General features: G+C 44.3%; 1 protein-coding gene across 4 annotated transcripts in view; it reads left to right on the top strand.

Annotated features, from left to right (window-relative positions):
• Window positions 1-4,619: 4,619 nt before the first annotated feature.
• Window positions 4,620-19,374, top strand: part of PPARA (peroxisome proliferator activated receptor alpha) — a 41,024-nt gene continuing 26,269 nt past the window's right edge. The window contains exons 1-2 of one of the 4 annotated variants that reach the window (XM_039354589.1): window positions 4,620-4,755; window positions 14,374-14,503. The gene's annotated coding sequence lies outside the window, so the exon portion shown is untranslated. Of the gene's footprint in view, window positions 4,756-5,580; window positions 6,557-14,373; window positions 14,504-19,374 lie in introns of those variants that run through there. The other 3 variants (XM_039354590.1, XM_039354591.1, XM_039354592.1) reach the window with 3 other exon arrangements.

Here is a 19,374-nt window from a genome sequence, read left to right as displayed (position 1 = left end):
ACTGAGGCATGGGGATTAACCAAGAGCAACAAAAGGCTGTGTAAGGCTAAAGAGTCCTAGTTACTGAGCTGTCTTTTACTCACACCTTCCATAGGGATATTCCTAAAATATACTTGATGTATATTATACGCAGAGACACTACATGTCATAAATGGCCATCACAGGACCCCAGAATGCCACTTCTGTGGTAAATTCATGCTGGTTGTCAAATGCACAAACCTGCATCTTGTGACAATGGGGAGGCTGAACGGCCTTAAATTCAAGACCTGGTTTAAGTCACTTTGATTGGCGCCCTCAAAACTTTCAACAGTCGCTAAATGATGGTTGTAAAGGAAGGACTATCTTTATAACTCAGAGGACAATGATTTCTTTTGTATTTCAAGGACTGGGCCACACTTGGAACACTGCGTCCAGTTTTGGTCACCACATTACAAAAAAGATGCTGAGACTTTGGCAAAAGTGCAAAGAAGAGCAACTAGGATGATTGAAGGCTTGGAGAGTAAAACACATGAAGAACAGCTGGAGGATTTGGGCAGAGAGAAGGACGGGGGGGGGGGCATGATAGCAGCCTTCCAGTATTTGAGGGGCTGCCATAAAGAGGGGGGGGGCCAAGCACCAGAAGCAACCGATGGAAAGTAATCAAGGAGAGAAGCAACCTGGAATGAAGGAGGAACTTCCTAACAGTGAGGACAATTAACCAGTGGAACAGAAGTTGCCTCCAGAAGTTGCGGGTGCTTCATCACTGGAGACTTTTAGGAAGAGACTGGACAGTCAACTTGTTTGAAATGATATGAGCAGGGGGTAGGTCTAGAAGACCTCCAAAGTCCCTTCCAGCTCTATTCTGATTGAATTACAGGAAACTCCCAGGACATATGAATGGCCTTGAGGGCTTCAGTGGAAGGCCAGCTATTCAAAGAAGCACTGTAATCTAGGCTTTTGAGAAATTTACCAACAGATCATGGCTCTCCTGGTGTCTTCAACTTACAGGCGATGCCCCCTTGGCGGGACCCCCCCTCTTGCTCCTCACCTTCTTGGCCCAGCTCCTTCTTTGCAACATCTGCAGAGTTGGTGTCTCTTTCTTCTACCTCTGCTAGCCCAGGAGTTGCTGTTCTACATTCAGATTGCAGAAGGCACCCGTGACATCAGTGGGCTCTCCATCTGCGTTTATGACGTTACATTGTGAAAAGCCATTTCTGGTAATGCATGTTTATCAAAAACTCATTTAAGTTTTCTTCTTGTTAGTTTATTGAAGGATAAACTACAATTACATTAGATTCATATCTTCCTTGTTCCTGATAAGTTTTAAAATGGTTGCTAAATAAGTATTCTGTTGTCCAGTATCTTTCATGGTGCATGAAGATGCAGCTGGAAAGGAATCAGAGAGTGAAGGCATTTTGTTCTTAACCTAATTAAATTACTCGATGCAGCGGTGGAAAAGGAGACCCTATTAACCCTTTTTTTACAAGTCAGTTTGCACTCTTTTCTGTGAGTCACCACAACAGGCCTTTGAGTTGCCAAAATCTGGTAGACCTAGAGGAATCTGAGAGATAAAATTGTGGATGTGATCAAGAGCTTATCAAAAGTTCTTTTGTCTTATTGCTATTCGTTTTTCTTTTTTTTTCTGGAGAAGTTTCTATCTTGGAAAGTTTCTTTTCCTCTAAAATTCCCCCGTTATTATCTGTAGAACATAGAACAATAGGTTGTAAGGGACTCTGGAGGTCTTCTAGTCCAACCCTTTACTCAAGACAGTTCTTTGGCCTATTTCTAAGACTCCCTTAAATTGTCAGGACACAACAGTTGCCCATGAAACAACCTTCTTCCTCGTGAAAGAACCAGGCTCTTAAAATAAAACGCAAAGCAAACACAACTTTGCCACCATTAGTCTCTCAACCCAGAAACACAACGTAACACTTTCAACCAAACAATAGTTGCATATTATGCTGAAGGAACAGGCCTTGGCTATAATTAACTTAGGAGAGGTGGAGCTGAAAGCAATTTTACCTTCCTACCTTGCTATGGAGGTAATAATCTTTGGGTTTCAATAAACAAATGCAACCCTTGATAACCTCTGCCGTGCTTATATAATATTTTCTGTTAAGAAAATGCTTTTCTTTTTGTTTATTTCATCAGAGAGGATTTCTTTCTCTTTGTTCTTTTTTCAATGAAAGCTAACTCTTGCAGTTTAAAGGCAGGAGTGTGCAAGAGGATCCAAACAATCAAAATGACAACTGAATCATTGCACGACATCAAATCCCCTTTGCATATTATGACTCCCCTCCCCTCCAGCCAGACGGGCTGTTTAGAGAGGTGCAGCATGCTTTGAATTTCCTGGCATTCAGCTGAAAATGGCCCTGGATATTGTTGAAATTAATCATTTTTTTCTAATAATCCATTTTGACAATTGGGAATCTCTCCTTTTGCAACTGACAGAGGGCCCCTAAAAATCTCTTACAGCTTGAACCACTTCAAACAATTGCCTTGGTACTATTATACAAGAGAATATATTCGGAACATTTAGAAACTGACTCTATTGCTATTCTCATCACTTTTTGCAATCTCTTATCTACCATCAGCAGAGAAATACTTAGCTGCTTTTAATCTGCATATTAAGATAAAAGCTGCCTCGCCTTGTATTTTTCAGATTTTATACAACAAATGTCAAAGCCTGACTTAATTCTGGAACCTGGGAACTAAACAGTCTGCTTTCTGATTTCCTAGAAGGAAAGAAGAAACGTATTATTCTCCAAAGCACCAGAAGGCAGGACAAGAGGCAACGGGTGGAAACTGATCAAAGAGAAAAGCAACCTAAAACTAAGGAGGAATTTCCTGACAGTGAGAACAATTGACCAGTGGAAGACTTGCCTCTAGAAGTTGTGAGTGCTCCATCACTGGAGGTTTTTAAAAAGAGATTGGACAATCATTTGTCTGGAATTGCAAATGATCTCCTGCTTGAGCAGGGGGTTGGACTTCTAACTGTTATTACAATTTAGCATTTCTCTTTTTAAGCTGTTTTAATACAGTAATGACATTGCGGAGATGCTGCTGTGGTTTCTCCCTTAAAATTAGGACAACTCACTTAAGTTTCCACGTTCCAGAAGAAGAAACGGTCAATTAAGGACATCTTAAAAGATCACCACCCTAAGATAGGAAGCTAAAACAACAGACTGGCAGAGTTGCCATTGTTTTCTTGAATATATTGCTTTCGATTTTTTCCCCCCTTGCCTAAAACTGAATCTTCCTTTCTGAAAGCATTCTATTGTTTACCTCTTTGGCATACACTTTTTCAATAGAGGTAGACTGGCACTTCGTTTTGGGACAAAATAAACTTGCGCCAACAAAGATTTTACCAATTTGCTCATTTTAAGAAGCTTTATTATCATTGAATTACATTTACATTAGCTACATTAGGAAGTTGTCTCCTCTGAAATGTTTGCATCTACAGCTTCCTCCCAAACAAGCTGGTGTGCAATGCGTTTACTGGGGGCGCTCATCAAACAGCATCTCCCGTGGGCAAAGTTCAAAGGACGCCGGGCAGGGCAGGTTACGGGGTGGCCTGGGTGTGGATGCCTTGAAGATGTTTGCATTTGCAAGAGATCACGTCAGCCAGCCATGCTCTGTGGTGACACAAAGTCTGCCCAATGACTGTGACTCCGTGCTCCGAGTCGCCTAAGGAAAGGGGTTTAAAAGAGGAACCGTCCTTATGGGTCGTTTCTGGTGAAATTATTGCTGGGAACATTCTGGGTCTGTGGTTCTCTTGAGAAGGGGACTATGTGGCTAGGAAAGGTGGGAAAGCCAACCAAAATTAAAGCGGAATATAACAGATTGACAGAGTTGGAAGAGACCTTGGAGGTCATCTAGTCCAACCCCCTGCTCAGGCAGGAAACCCTATACTATTTCCGACAAATGGCTGTCCAATCTCTCCTTAAAAACGTCCAGTGTTGGAGCATTCACCACTTCTGGAGGCAGGTTGTTCCACTGGTTAATTGTTCTGACTGTCAGGAAGTTTCTCCTTGGTTCCAGGTTTCCTTAATGGGGTCCCACCCGTTGCTTCTTGTCCTGCCTTGGAGAATAGGTGGACCCTTGGGGGGGGTCACGGGATCCCCCTTTGCGACCTTCTGACAAGCAATGGTGGAGCCTGATTCACTTAACAACCGGGTTAGTCACTTAACAGCTGCAGTGATTCACTTAACAACCGTGGCAAGAAAGGGCATAAAGTGGAGCAAAGCTCCCTTAACAAATGCCTCCCTTAACAGCCGAGGTTTGGGGCTCCGTTCTGGTCGTAAGGCGAGGACGACCCGCGATTAAATCAGCCCGCCCGCCTCCTCCCGCCCTTGACCGCCGGGCCAGAGGAGCACAGGGCTGCAGGGGCCGCGGAGGAAAGAGCGCCTCTCGCCCTTTCGGGCACCGGCGGGAGGAGCCGCCGCTTTCCGCCCCGCATCCTGACGCATGCGCACTGGGCAGAAACGCCGCATCCTCTCCGGATTCCGCTCCGGGTCTTCTCAGACCCGCCTCCCTCCGAGCTCAGTGGGCGGGGCCGGGCGCGCGTGCGTGCTGCGTGTGGCCGCCTGCGTGTGGCGTGCCACGGGGGAGGGGGGCGGGGGGCGGGGCGGCGCGGCGCGCGCGGCTACTGGGGCTGCCGAGGCTGCCGGCGGCGGCGACCTCACTTCCGGGCCTGCCGCGCGGCCCAGGGGGCGGGAGCGCGCGAGGGGCCGCGGCGCTGTCGGAGGGGCGAGACGCGACCTCCGCTGGGAGAAGGTACGTGTGAAGGCGCGCGAGGGAGGGAGGGAGGGAGGGGGAGAGGCGGCGGGGCAGAGGGCGCCCCCTCCCCTCGCCAGCGCTGTCTCGCCCGTGTCTCGCGTGGCGGGTCGGGCTGCACCTGTTGCGCTGCTGCCTGGCAAGGAAGGGAGGCGGGCGCGAGTGGACAGCTTCGGGAAGTTGGCCTGAAAAGGCAGAGGAGGAGAGGAAAAGAGAAAGAAGAGGAAGGGGGGAAGGGAAAGAAGAGTCAGAAGAAGAAGAGAAGAAGGAGGAGGAGGAAGAAGGAGGAGAGAAGAAGAAGAAAAGAAGAAAGAAGGAGGAGAAGAGAAGAAAAGAAGAAGGGAGAAGAGAAAACGGAGGAGGAGGAGAAGAAGAGAAAGAAGAAGGAGAGGAAGGGGGACAGGGAGCCTGGAGGAGCACCGGGAAGATTCAGCCTCTCCGGGAGGGAGGGAGGCAGGCGGGGAGAGGATGCCGCTCAGGGCAGCCAGACCCGCTCCTGCCCCGGGGCTGGCGGAGGACGCTGGACGAGAGAAGGGGGGATCCGGCCGGGGGGGGGGGAAGAATCCAATGACCCAGCCAGGGAGGGTTTGGATCCTCTCTTGGGGACCCCTCCTTTGGCGGGCTCCGGGGGGGCCGCTAGATTCTGTGACTTTCAGGGGGGCTTTGGGGGGGATTGTAGGAAGAGAACCGGGGGGGGGGAGAGAATCATTTTGCCTTTGAATAAAATGCGCAAGTTGGAAAAGTTGATGCGACCAAACTCCTGCCGACGGGTGGCGGGGGGGGGGGAGGGAAACTCCGCTCCTTGTGCCTCTTTCCGAGCCGAAATGAACATTGAACCCATATTTACCACCAGTGGGTTTTTTCCTCCTTTCCCGCCCTCCACTTTTCTTCCTCTTTGGACTTAATACGGAGGGATGTTTTCCCTTTTTCGTCTATTCCCCCCCCTTCTGTTTGCGGCCCACCCTGTCTTTGTGGCCCAGCCTGGGGAAGCGGAAGGAAAGGGGATTTAAAAGCCTTCCGTCCAAGGATGCATGTTCAGCCTGTCATGGAGCCATCCTAATGCATGCTTGCTGGCGTGAAAAATGCTCAGGGTTACTCAAAGATTTTGGAGAGGACTTCGGGACCCCTTAGGTCATGGCTAGCTGGGGAATTCTGGGAGTTGAAGTCCACAGGTATTAAAGGTTGGGGACCTCTGCCTTCGATGGACAGCTGTGTGGTCCGAGAGAAGCAGGGGTCCGTTCTGCTGGACCTTGTGAATCCAGAGTTTGCTTAGAGATTATGTTTATGGACTGAGCGCCTCTTGCCACAGGCTTGGACTTTGCACAAGGCGGCATCTTTGTATCTCCCAGCCAAAGTCCAACCAAAGAAATTGCCTGTAAACCTACCTGCTAACGGAGTTCTACTGTATTTTCTCTGTGTGTGTGTGTGGGGGGGGGAGTCAGTTCTTGTAGGAGTGTCAGTGAGATTTCTGTCCTCTTGGCAGCAACTGGAAGACTGGAACTTCCTTGCCTGCATAGGTGAGTCACGTGAAGGAGGTGGATTTTTCCGGAGGACAGCAGGGCAAAGGTGTTCTTCTCCTTGAGATGGTTATATGGCTTGGGCAGAAGCCACTGAAATCAACCCCACTTCGCAGAACTTTTCTGCTATCTGCCAGGGGGTGGAGTGACTGTTACTTTTTATAGGAAAAAAAGAACTTGTTTCTGCAAGTTACTTTTATTATCCAGCCCTGGTTACCTGCTCAAGCCTTTCTGGGACAGTCTAAAAGTCATTGGAAGGACGGGAGGGCGCATTAGAGAGACCAGTAAGTATTTTGAAAAGCAGCATGACAGAAATGGTGTGTGTGTGTGTGTGTGTGTGTGTGTGTGTGTGTGTGTGTGTGTTGTAACTCTTGAATCCCTTGACCATTATTTTATTCAGCGGTGTTGGAGATGGTTGCTGTAACAAGTTGCTTTGCCAGCAGCTATCGGTTGAGCCAAGATCCAGACACCGATTAATGAAATTTAGTTTTACCTTAGTTTATTTGCACACTTAGAGTTAACACATTTCTGGACTTTGACAAATGCAGTAACAAAAAGGATGAATGGTGTATAAGGTTGTCTTTTTGAGTTCATTCTCATTTGTACCCCCAATTAAATGTGCATAAAGTCATTTTTATAGATAGCAGCAACAGTTATGGGGTGTGTGTGTGTCAGAACTGAGATTTTGGTTTTTTTAAGGATCCTCTGCTTGCTTGCTTTGCCTTTAAACATTGATCATTTCTTTCCCTTGTAGCCTTATAAGAATTCCTTTTCGGAAAGATGATGGGTGTGGATGCAAAGCAGTAATTATATTGTACCTTAGATTGCGTAATATCTGGTTTAATAACATCTGCTTTATTACCTGCTCGGGACCATCAATAGATTGGTTCTTTGTTTTGTTGTTTTCCCTGCAGTTTGTCAGTCCTTGCCACCCTCTGGCACAAAGCATTTCATTAGTGCCAAAACGATGGAGTCTCTAGATGTAATTCCAGATTACAAACATTGCTATAAACCTTATCTTATTGATTGGTTCTTTTAACATTTACTATTTAAATGATTTATTAAGAAAACTGGAGCAAGAAATGGCCAAAAAGATTTTGGTTTTTGTACCTAAAAACACCTTGTTTTAGTGTGGTCTAGCTTTTTTTTTTTTTTTTTTTAGGAATTTAGAACCTTGTATTTTAGCAGCTTACCTCCTTTGCCTTTTATGCTGAAGCTTCTCTTTCTCCTTTCTTCTGGGGTGCGTGGCTGAAGAGTGGATTTAATCAGACAATTGTTTACTTACTGCTCTTACTGAGCATTTTACGAAGTATTGTGATATAAGGAAATGAAATGCTTCTTTAAGAGTTCACACTGCAGCATTTACTGTTTGGTGAGACCAGCAGATATCTATCTGGATTGTATCATTTCTTTAAAATTAATTTCTTTAAAATTTGGACTTTATTAGATTTTTTTCATCCCATCTTTATTACTTCATAAGTATCTCAAGGCAGCGACCATATATGATGCTCCTTTCTCCTTCTGTTCCCCCCCCCCGAACAACAGTCTTGTGCAGTAGGTTGGGTTGAGAGAGTCTGGTTGACCCAAAGTCAACCAGCTGGCTTTCGGCGAAAGCTGGATTAGAACTCACAGCCCTAGGATTCTAGGCCAGCACCTTCACCAGGATAGTACTCCTTGACTTACAATTGTAGTAGAATCAGACATTTCCGTTGTATGTCATGACTGTTGTAAGTCAAGACACTCGAGTGACCAATCCAATTTCATTACCTTTTTTGGGCAGTCATTAAGCAAACACAGCAGCCATTAAGCAAATATCGCTGTTGTTAACTGAAGCCCTTGTCCACAAGGGGCAATTTTTGCTAGAAATCAGAAGTAAACACCAGTTTCTGGCAAAAAAAAAAAGCTGTAAATCACAGCTATCTGACTGTGGGGCTCTGCAGGCAGTGGTCATCACAGGTGGGTTGCTGGCCCCCCAAAATGTGATCATGGGACTGTGGGAAGCGGGCAGCTACCAGTACTTTAGGGGGAGATGATTAGGGGATGATTAGGGGACTGGAGGCTAAAACATATAAGGAACGGTTGCGAGAATTGGGTATGTCTAGTTTAACGAAGAGAAGGACAAGGGGGGACATGATAGCAGTATTCCAATATCTCAGGGGCTGCCATAAAGAAGAGGGAATTAAGCTATTTTCCAAAGCACCTGAAGGCAGGACAAGAAGCAACGGGTGGAAACTAATCAAGGAGAGAAGCAACCTAGAACTAAGGAGAAACTTCCTGACAGTGAGAACAATTAATCAGTGGAACAGCTTGCCTCCAGAAGCAGTAAATGCTCCAACACTGGAAGTTTTTAAGAAGAGACTGGACAGCCATTTGTCCGAAATGGTGTAGGGTTTCCTGCCCGAGCAGGGGGTTGGACTAGATGACCTCCAAGGTCCCTTCCAACTTTATTACTATTACTACTTTACATCCAGGTTGTAAATACCATTTGGGGGTCTGCCATATTGTCAAACAGTTGCTAAGCAACCAATTACAAGTCAAAGACTATCTGTACAACCAAACTGACTTCATAGGATAGTAATACTGTCCTATATATTCCTATATAGTATAGCAGGGGTCTTCAAAGTTGGCCCTTTTATGACTTGTGGACTTCAACTCCCAGAATTCCTCAGTTGAAGTCCACAAGTCATAAAAGGGCCAACTTTGAAGACCCCTGCTTTATAGTAATATATGAAGCTGTTATGGAGAAGTAAAAGAGCAGAAGGGGGGGTGCTCTATTTCTCCCATAAATTAATTGATATTTTTCTCCTCCGCTTCTGATAGAAAGACAGTATAGGGCAAATCCTGACAAAGGAGGGGGAGGGGTTTGGAGCGTTTCAATTTTTTTTTTTTTTTTTGTAAATTGCATTCTGTCATTATGTCGCTTAGGACTCCCCTTCTCTTAAAATGGCTATAGAGTCATTCTGACTTAAAGATATGCCTTTCTTTTTTTTTTTTTTTTATTAAAAAGTTTTATAAATTTTACAAAAAATAAGAAACAATACAAAAACAAAAAACAACATATACAAATAAAAAACAAACATTACCCAACAAAACCCCCCTTCCCCCACCCCTACCCAAACCCCCCCTTCCCCCCCCCAAGACCTCCCAGAGCAGAATATAGGCTTAATTAAAGAAAAAGTTAAAAAAATTTATAAAAAAAGAATATAAAATAGAATATATATATATATATAAAGTTAAAAATTATGAAAAAACTATATAATATTTTTTTATATCAAATTTAAATTGTATGAATTTTATCCATTTATCCCAAACAGCAAGAAATTTCTCTTGCGTTTGTCCCTTTAAGAAAGCCGAAATCTTTGCCATTTCCGCCAAATGAGACACTTTAAGAAACCATTCCTGCAATGTAGGCAAAGATTCCTTCTTCCAATATTGTCCTACTAACAGCCTCGCAGCTGTTATCAAGTTTAACATCAATATAACCTCCTTTGTGTCACAATCAGTAACTATACCTAACAAAAATAATTGTGGAGTAAATTTTACCCTCCTTTTAAAAATTCTCTGGATATTCCACCATATCTTAATCCAGAATGCTTTTATCTCTCTGCACGACCACCAAATATGATAATAAGTAGCATCCATACAACCACATCTCCAACATTTAGGTTGTAAGTCAGGGTACATAAAAGACATTTTTTGTGGATCAAGGTGCCATCTATAAAACATTTTATAAAAATTCTCCCTTAAGTTCTGTGCTTGTGTAAATTTGACATTTCTCACCCAAATAATTTCCCAGGTGTCCAATGGAACTGGCTCACCAAAATTCTGCGCCCATCTAATCATACAATCTTTAATTAGTTCCGTTTCTGAATCCAATTCAACTAAAACCCCATAGATCCTCTTAATGTGGGTTTGTCTTTGATCCTTCACTTGCTTAATAAGATTTTCATCTTCTCTGTGAAAACCCACCTTACAGTCCATCTTCCATCTATCTAATAATTGCCTATATTGGAACCAAGAATAAATAATATTTTCTTGTGCTAACTCTTCCCGTAATTTTAACTGCCAGTTTTGTCCATCCCATTTAAGTAACTGTCTATAGGACACCATATCCATTTTAACCCCTCTTTTTATTCCTTCTATTGCATGCCAAGGTACGGCCCATAATGGTACTTTTAAAATCACTTTTGTAATATTTTCTCCAAACCCTAAGTAAAGAAATTCTTAAGATATGAGATTTAAAAGCCCAATCCATTTTTTTATTAAATATTAAATAGGCATGCCACCCAAAAAGTAAATTCCATCCCTCTAAGTGAAGTATATCAGAATTTGTCAAATTTACCCAGTCACTAACTAATGTTAAAACCACCGCATCATAATATAATTTCAAATTCGGCACCTTGAGTCCTCCCCTCTCACGGAAATCTTGCATAATTTTAAACTTAACCCTTGGCTTTTTCCCTGCCCAAATAAATTTATTAAGGCCTTTCTGCCACTCAGTTAAATTGATCTCATTCTTCAAAATCGGTATCATTTGGAACAAAAAGAGAAACTTGGGTAGAATATTCATTTTTATCACTGCAATTCTTCCCATGAGGGATAATTGCAACTTTTCCCAATTCTTCAAGTCTCTCTGTACCCTAACCCACAACCTTTCATAATTATTTTTAAATAATTTTGCATTAGAAACAGATAGCATCACCCCCAAATATTTTACCTTATTAACAATTTCAAAACCCGTCAAGTTAACCAAAGTCTGCTTCTCCCGACTAGTCATATTTTTAGGTAAAATTTTTGTCTTATTAACATTAATCTTAAAACCCGAAACCAAACCATAATTATGAATCAGCTGTAATAATTTTACTACAGAATAAGTAGGTTGCGACAAAGTGATAACCAAGTCATCCGCAAAAGCTCTTAACTTATACTCTTTTTTATTAACTTCTATTCCTTTAATTTCCTGCGACTCTCGAATTTTGATCAACAGTATTTCCAGTGTTAAAACAAACAGCAACGGTGATAATGGGCAACCCTGTCTAGTACCTTTCTCTATTGTAAAAACCTCTGACAAACCTCCATTAACGATAAGTTGTGCCGTTTGTTTTTGATATATTACCATAAGAGCTTGCAATATCTTTTCACCAAAATTCATCTCTTCCATTACTCTTAACATAAAATGCCAATTCAATTGATCAAAAGCTTTTTCAGCATCTAAAAATATCAGCCCTGCAGGAACTTGGTTGTTTTTATCTAAATATTCTAATAAATTAATAATTTGTCTGACATTATTTTTCATGTACCTTCCAGTTATGAACCCAGATTGGTCTTTATGCACAAGGTGGTGCACAACCCTCATAAGCCTATTTACTAAGATTTTTACAAATATCTTGTAATCCACATTTAAAAGAGATATAGGCCTATAATTCTTAGGTAAAGTAAGATCTTGATCTTCCTTTGGAATCAATGATATAAAAGCAGTACGCCATGAGGGAGGAATCTCTTGACCCTGTAAAATGCCATTAAAAAGATCACCTAATGGTTGAGCCATCTCCTCCAATAAGGCTTTCTTAATATGTATGTTATTGCTTGCTTGATGTGATAATGTAGAGCTAGGAAATTGAAAGCAGAAGAAAGGAATTTGGTTACAAACGGGATGCAAAGTAACTAAGATAATACATAGTTAAGTAGATACTCAAGATTATAATTATGTATAGCTAAGAGCTCCTACAAAAAGGATAATTTGGATCTTTTTGCATGAATTCATCTTTGGAAATGCAGACTGCTCCATCCATTGTGCTAAATATGTGTTGACTGAGCCAACTCTGGTTGAATTCACTTTGTTCTAGACCAGGGGTAGGCCACCTTGGCTCTTTTATGACTCGTGGACTTCAACTCCCAGAATTCCTGAGCCAGCATGGGGAAACTATGGCTCCTTCATGACTCGTGGACTTCAACTCCCAGAATTCCTGAGCCAGCATGGCTCAGTTTGGAAACCTCTCTCTTTTCCCTCAGCGTGGCTGGCTCAGGAATTCTGGGAGTTGAAGTCCACGAGTCATAAAAGAGCCAAGGTTGCCTACCCCTGGTCTAGACTATAATGATAGTTTACAACTCAGTATTTAAGTCCAAACCAAAGAAAGTGCTGTATTAGCATGCCTAGGAATCTGGTAGTAGTTACTTTAGTTTTTGATCTACAGACTAGGTTTCTCCGTAGAGCTAAGCTATGATGAAGTTTGCACGCTATTTGAATCCAGTTGCAAACCATTGTTTACAGTGTGGCTGGTTGCTCAAATTCGTCAGGTTTGGACTAGTTTATTTACTTGTTCAACTTCTGTGGCCACCCACTTGCCAAGCCAGTGGCCATGCCTTCCCCAGCACTGCATAAATTAGACTTGTATGAGGATACCACCTTAAAATCAGTCTAACATCTAGCCAGGTCTTGTTTTCCCTCTGCAGCCACTCCCCTTCTCACTCCCTGGATAATTACTCTGCTCTTGCCGCCTCCTCCATTGGCTGCAGATGGGTGCTTTGGTTTGGCTTGGCAGCAACTGTTACTGTAATTGCAGCAGCCAGACGACATGCCCAAGTTGGGGTGATTGAGCTTCCTTCGTGATTGCTCATGTCAGAAGAAGTTTCACTGGTTCAGTTTCTGTGGACCAAATTGTGTTACAGTGTGGTAACGTGTTGCTGCCGGTGCTGAGGGAGTCCTGGGGACCATGGAAAGCTCCGTCTCCAGTATCCAGTTAGGGTGGTCCACAAGAACAGGTAGTCCTTGATTTACGATCACAAATGAGCCCAACATTTCCGTTGCTAAGTGAAACCTTGGTGAGTGAATTTTGGCCCATTTTACAACCTTTCTTGCTGCCGTTAAGTGAATTACTGCAATTATTAAATTAGTTTCACGGTTGTTAAGTGAAGCTGTCTTCATTTATTGACTTTGCTTGTGAGAAGGTTGATCAAAAAGTGATCACGTGAGTCAGGGACACCGCAACCGTCATAAGTATGAATCAGTGGCCAGGCCTCTGAATTTTGATCACCTGACCTCGGGGATGCTGCAACGGTCATAAGTGTGAAAAATGGTCATAGGTCACTTTTTTTTAGTACCATTGCAACTTTGAACGGTCACTAAATGAACTGAGGACTACTTGCAAAGTTTTTTCTTACCATGGAAGTAAAACTAACCTGTGAAACAAAGAACCCCAATATTGTTCAGGAATTTACAGTTCCCTTCCCTTCAGAGGCAACTCAAAAGAAGGGGGCCGTTATGTAGGACAGGGGTCCCCAACCCCGGGCCACAGCCCGTTCAGAAGCAGGCCGCACAAGGGGCGGGCTAGCGAGTGCGTATGTGCAGCTCCCTTTGCACGAGTGACGGGAGAGCGTGGGTGTGCACGCAGCTCCCCTTGCATGAATGACGGGCATTTGTGCTTGTTTGCAAAAGTCCCATTTGTGTGGGTGCGGGTGCCCGCCGTTTGTGCAAATGGAGCTGCGCGCATGAGCACATCTATGCCTGCTCTCGGAGGGGCTGGGCATCACCGATGTAAAATGGAAAGAAAAAGGATAGCTGAAAGTGAGTTCAGCTGAAGGGTGTCATTTGAGAGGGGAGCTGTTGAAACAGATGCCCTCTGGGTTCCTCGGAGGAACCCCGCAGTCCAAGACCATCTTTAGGCGCCCCCCCCTCCCCGATTGCTCTGGGAGACTTTCAGGGATAGAAAGGGAAATGCGGTTAGATAACATTCAGGCTTTATTTCGTTAAGTTTTAAATCTATTTAAAGGCGTGATTGCTATTTATAGTGGTGACTACTTAGTTAAAACTGTAGCTTATCCATATATCTTCGTTTGAAAATCACCCAAAGCTTTGAACTCTCTCTCTGATCTGACACAAAAAAGATGCATCGTTTATGCAGAAGCTGTGGACAAATGAACCGCAGTCAACTCGCCCTTGATCTTTACTATCTAATTGAATACAAGGACAAGCAATTTATCTACTAATGAGTACCCAATTTTATTTGGGTTGCTAGGTTTTTTTTTCTTGAAATAGCCAAATTCCAGGTGAATTTGTGCAACTTAACCACCTGTGAACCCTGTTATTTTTATTCTGTTTAAGGTGGAAAGAGGAGCAGTCCAGAATTCTTGGTGGGTCTGTCAGCAACAAGCAAAGGCACCTATATAATGGCAGAGAAACAAAAAGTGGACACATTTTCTACTTCTAGTTTTCCAAAAACCTGTCAGAAATGGTAGGTACAATTTATAACTAACACGCTCTGGGAATTTCCGAGTCTCGAATGTCCAAAATAGGGAAAGTCATCAAGTACTGTTTTGTTTGTGTTAAGGCACCTGGGGTCTTTGTTTGGAGGCTGGGACCCATGAGCTGGTGGTAATTTTTTCCCCCTCCCATTGCTTAATCTTACAAGAATTAAAAATGTAAAGTGCACACATCAGCAACCCACTTTCATTATGGGATATTGAAGTTTGATCCTTAAATTTCATTTCAGAAATGGCTGGCTGCCTGTGTGCCTTGAAAGCTGCGTATTGCCTGTGTTATTTGGAGGGTTGTTTGCTTTGGTTTTAACCCAAAACCTACTTGCTGAAGTGTCCCTCTGCAGAGAGCTCTTTTCCCAGAGCTGACTCAATGATCATTTATATTTTTAGAACGAGAAGGACAATCTGGGTCAGTAGGCATCGCCTCTTCATGCTGGAAATGTTAATTGCAAGGCTAAAGAAGGAATGTGTGTGAAGTTCCCTTCCTGAACCAAAACTTTGTGATTCAGGAAAGGAACATTTCTGATCATTGTGGAACTCTGGGAACACAGGACTGTCTCCAGTTCAGGCAGTTCATCTCTGGATGCTGCCTGGTCTGGAGGAAGCTCCACGTAGCTTCAGGAGGAGAAAAGAATTTTCTGGAGTTTTCCGAAACCTTCCTAAATCTGTGAGTTTTTCACATCTCTGCTTCTGGAATGATTACTCCTCTGATTCAGTTTTCATGGTCCTCAGTGATATTGCATTCTCCAGCTGTACAAGCTGGGCTGTGAATGAAGTCATTTGTGTAGTACTCTTGGTTTAAAATATCCTGTGATCTACTTTGAGGGGTGTTGAATAGGGTGGCCTTGGCATGTAAATTGGGATATGGTGTGACCTTCTCGTTCTCCGCTAGCTCTGAGTTAGACCACTTGAGGGAAGGAACAGCACTGCTGGAAATGTTTGGCTGGAGTCGTTAAATGACCAGCGACTGGCTATTCTCAGGCTGATTGTCTCTAAGGCTGTCCACAGAATCCACCCATTGCCCAGTGGCCCTTTGGGATGAGAGACTGGGTCCACGTGTTGCTCTAAACCGTGGGCCTCCTGTTGTTTCCTCTTAGCAAGCTGTGGTTCCAAATCATGGCTTATGACTTAGCATTTTGTGCAAACCAAACCAGAGAGCTAAGACTGTCCGAATTATGGCTGTATCAGAGAGTGCTAAGGAGAGAATGGATCTTATGTCTTGGAGGCCTTCCGTAGCTTTGGCCTCTGTCTGGACACCTGGGACAACTGGGGGCTGGTGCTTTCTGAGGGGGCCTTTCCAGTGGGTGTACGCAGGGAGGTCCTGCCGCACCTGTGATTACTCCAGGGTTTGCTGCATTTTGGAAATCCTCCAGGACTCCGTCATGACTTGTGGGGGTGGGTGGGGGTTGCCCAACCCTGACTGGTGTGCCAGTTGCATATCATTGTAGGCTAAGATGCCGCAACAGTAATGACTCATCCTCAACAACGAATGGATATAGACAATACTAAATATTGCAAGCTGACCTGCCCTTGATGATCAGCTGGTGCAGGATGCGGTGGTCTAGCTTCTAAGTGGGGGTAGTATATACAGCAGTGTTAACCCTTAAGAGGCAATTGTTGCATTAGTTGTGGCTTGTCTCTGGGTCTGAACCAAAGGGCTGATTATCCCCATTAAAGCCCCAGATGGCTTTGCAGCCAGCCAACCGTGGGCCTGCCCCACCCAGGTTCATTCTGTCCCGTGCAGTTACTGAGGGAAGGTCTGCTGATGGTCTCTGTCCCATGAGAGGTTTTTTGGGGGAGGGGGGGGCAGCACACACTTTCTCAGTAGCAGCTCCCACCGCCCCACAAGGTAAGGAAGGAAGACTTTAGCAAGTCTATTGTTCCACTGGTCCTGTGGGCGCTGATGATCCAAGGGCCGCCTGAGTCCTGGGATCATGAGATTTTATTTTTTTTACTGGTTCTGTTAAGTGGTAGACAGAAATGGGCTGAAATGTTGAAATAGGCAGCCTAAGAACTACTGAACAACTTGACTTTGGCCACGTGTGGTTACGTTCTTAAGTTGTGCTGCACAGAGGAGAATAATTAAAACCACTGTCCTTCTGTCCGCCAGAGGTGCTGAAGCACACAAAGGCCGTAATGCTGTGTTTTCTGAGGCAGAAACAGCACAATATTACAGCAGCAGTTCAGATTCCGCCTTGAGTAATGGCTGCTAGAGTGCTGATTATGGGCTGTAAAGGGTGGTGTGCTTGATTGCAATGGGACCCATAAATCCATATTTTGGTTGTATGTTGCTCTAACGTGATTTTTATGGTAGAGGGATATTAGCCCTTATGAACAAGTATGAAGATATCCTCACGTGTGTCTTAAGCAGCTGATTTCTTGCTTCAGCAAACTTCATGCATGCAGATGTGTTGCGAGAAATAGAGAAAGCCAGTGAGAGGGACACTGCCCCATTTTTCTCCTCAACCAAGAGGAATTTGTTCTCGCGTCAGTCCTTCCAGAAACAGAGATCAGTTCCATTCTGGCTTTTCAACTTGCCAATAATTGTGGCCTGTTTGTGTTTTGTAATGAATCACGAAGCAGCCTGCAGCTGTGGGCAGATACAGGGGAACCGGGAGGAGCTTAGCTGCAGATGGAGGGGCTGCCCAGACGTCCTCTTAAAGGAGGGGGGAGAGCAGCTGGGAGGCCCAGGAGACCCCCTGGGGTCCTGACTGGTCCTTGTGTCTACAAGATGTTGGTTGGGCAGGATGCCAAAGAAAGGGGAGAGGAAGAAACGGACAGCCCTTTCTCCAGAATATAGTACAGGGCACGGGTAGTCAACCTTGGCTCTTTTATGACTCGTGGACTTCAACTCCCAGAATTCCTGAGCCAGGAATTCTGGGAGTTGAAGTCCACGAGTCATAAAAGCCAAGTTTGCCTACCCCTGGTATAGGGGGGTCTCCTGCTCGAGCAGGGTGCTGGACTGGAGAGCCCCACCAATTCTGTTACTCTATAATAATGGAGGAAGAAACTCCAGAGACCGTTCGGATATTATTCGTGCAACCGTCATGACTGTGTTAGAGAACTGGCTTCCCATGTCTTCTTCCAGGATGTGTTTCCAATTTCCTCATCTGGCAGTTCTTCGGGGTCTCACAGCCAAAGTTTAATTAGGACCAACACACATCAGCCTCTGAGATTGGCCCAGTTGGCTGACTGCTGCCTCTCGCTGACATGCCAGTTAGGGCAATACACCCTCACACAAGGGGGTCGTCTACAAGACTAATGCCCCCCCCCCCGGCCACCCAGTGAGAAATGCAGCAAGGGAGAGAATCTGATATGGGTATAAGATGCCTTAGTTTCTGTTGCTGAAGAGAAAGGTGGTTGTGGGGAAACTGACAGCAGATCCAGTTACGTATTTCTAAAAAAGCATGTAATGTTTTATTGTGGTTTATTTGGTGCAATTTTAAACAGATTTACTAGTTAAGAATTCCCTTGATATGCCTGTACTTCATGGCACTTCCAACTCTTTGACACAGTTTGCTGGGAAGCAAGTTGTGTATCTTCCCCATTTCTCATTTTAGCTTTCCTGAATGAGGATCATTCATGGTAAACCCCCACCTGAGTGGAGGGGAGGATGTGGTTCCTGTGGTGGTAAATGTAGGGATGAGGTACCGATTGGGAGTGCGGCTTCCAGGCTGTCACAGACAAAGCCTGGGGATTGTGGAAGCCGAAGTCTCTGCCGGGCACCAGGTTGTAGAAAGCGGCTTCAGAGGACCAAGCAAGAAAGATGGTGGGATCTTCTAGAGAAGAGGCTTCGTTAGCTTGTCTCTCTGGAAAAAGAATCCACACAATTCTGAGACAGAAACAGAGGATTGAAGTTGTACAACGTATTTCCAGAAATCAAGCCTGGCGTGGAAGTGGTAAAGCTTGGCCATTTCAGACCGGAAGCTTTCCTTGAATCTCTGTTTTGGTCTTTTGGTCAAAAGTCCTACAGGAAAAGTGAATATTTAACTACTTGTCCAAGGGCAGCCGGCCATCCCTCTTACTGGAACCTAAGCTGAGATGCCTGGAAAACAATCACGGGTGGATGCTAGCCTCCAGCTTGAATGGGGTTGAGTAAAAACCAGATGCGCCTTTTCAGCAGATGGTGAGGAAAGCTTGTTAACTCTTCTTGGAAGCAGACTGATCATGTGCTTCCTCTGCCTTGGGATTATTGCATTGTAAGAGACCGATAACGGTGGGCTTTCAAACCTAGGTTCTGGTTTAGTGTGACATTACACTAAATCACAGCTTTATCAGCAAACGATGGCTAATCTGGTTTAGCACATGTGCCTTCTGACGTGTTAGTGTGCGTAGTAATGCGTATTTTTTTGCAGGCAAAAGAAGTGTTTGAGACATCCACCCGTGTTACGAATAAACTCTCATTGCAGGCTCACTTGATGTTTAAGGTAGCATTCTGGCTTATTTTGCAGGATTGCCTCCATGCTTTGGAGTTGGCAGGAGGGTAGGAAATAATTGCTCAAATAATTGCTAGACTAAAATTGTTGTGCAAAATTGTGACTATTATTCATAGGCTACATTAAAAGGAGTAGCCCTCATGCAAATGTTTGTGCTGGGCATGATGGTGGAGCGGGGGGGGGGGGCTCCCTCCCCATCCTGTCCTTAGCTCCTTTTCATCAGATTTGGGGACTTTAAGGGATTAAGCTCACAGCAAGTAATTTGAAGAACCACTGAATTAAAGTGATTTATTGAAGCATACCTCATTTGTTAATGGCATGTTTTACTAAAATACTTCCTCACTTCTGCCTAAATCACAAGCTAGAATTAAGCCTCCCTCATCCTCTGCTCCTGCCAGCAGCAGCATTCA

Source organism: Crotalus tigris, unplaced genomic scaffold (genome assembly GCF_016545835.1).
Source record: "Crotalus tigris isolate CLP2741 ecotype Arizona unplaced genomic scaffold, ASM1654583v1 scf7180000018563.1161478300:1536566, whole genome shotgun sequence".
Classification (NCBI taxonomy): Eukaryota; Metazoa; Chordata; class Lepidosauria; order Squamata; family Viperidae; genus Crotalus; species Crotalus tigris.
The sequence above is the reverse complement of the archived record's forward strand: the minus strand, read 5'-3'. Positions and strand labels throughout refer to the sequence as shown.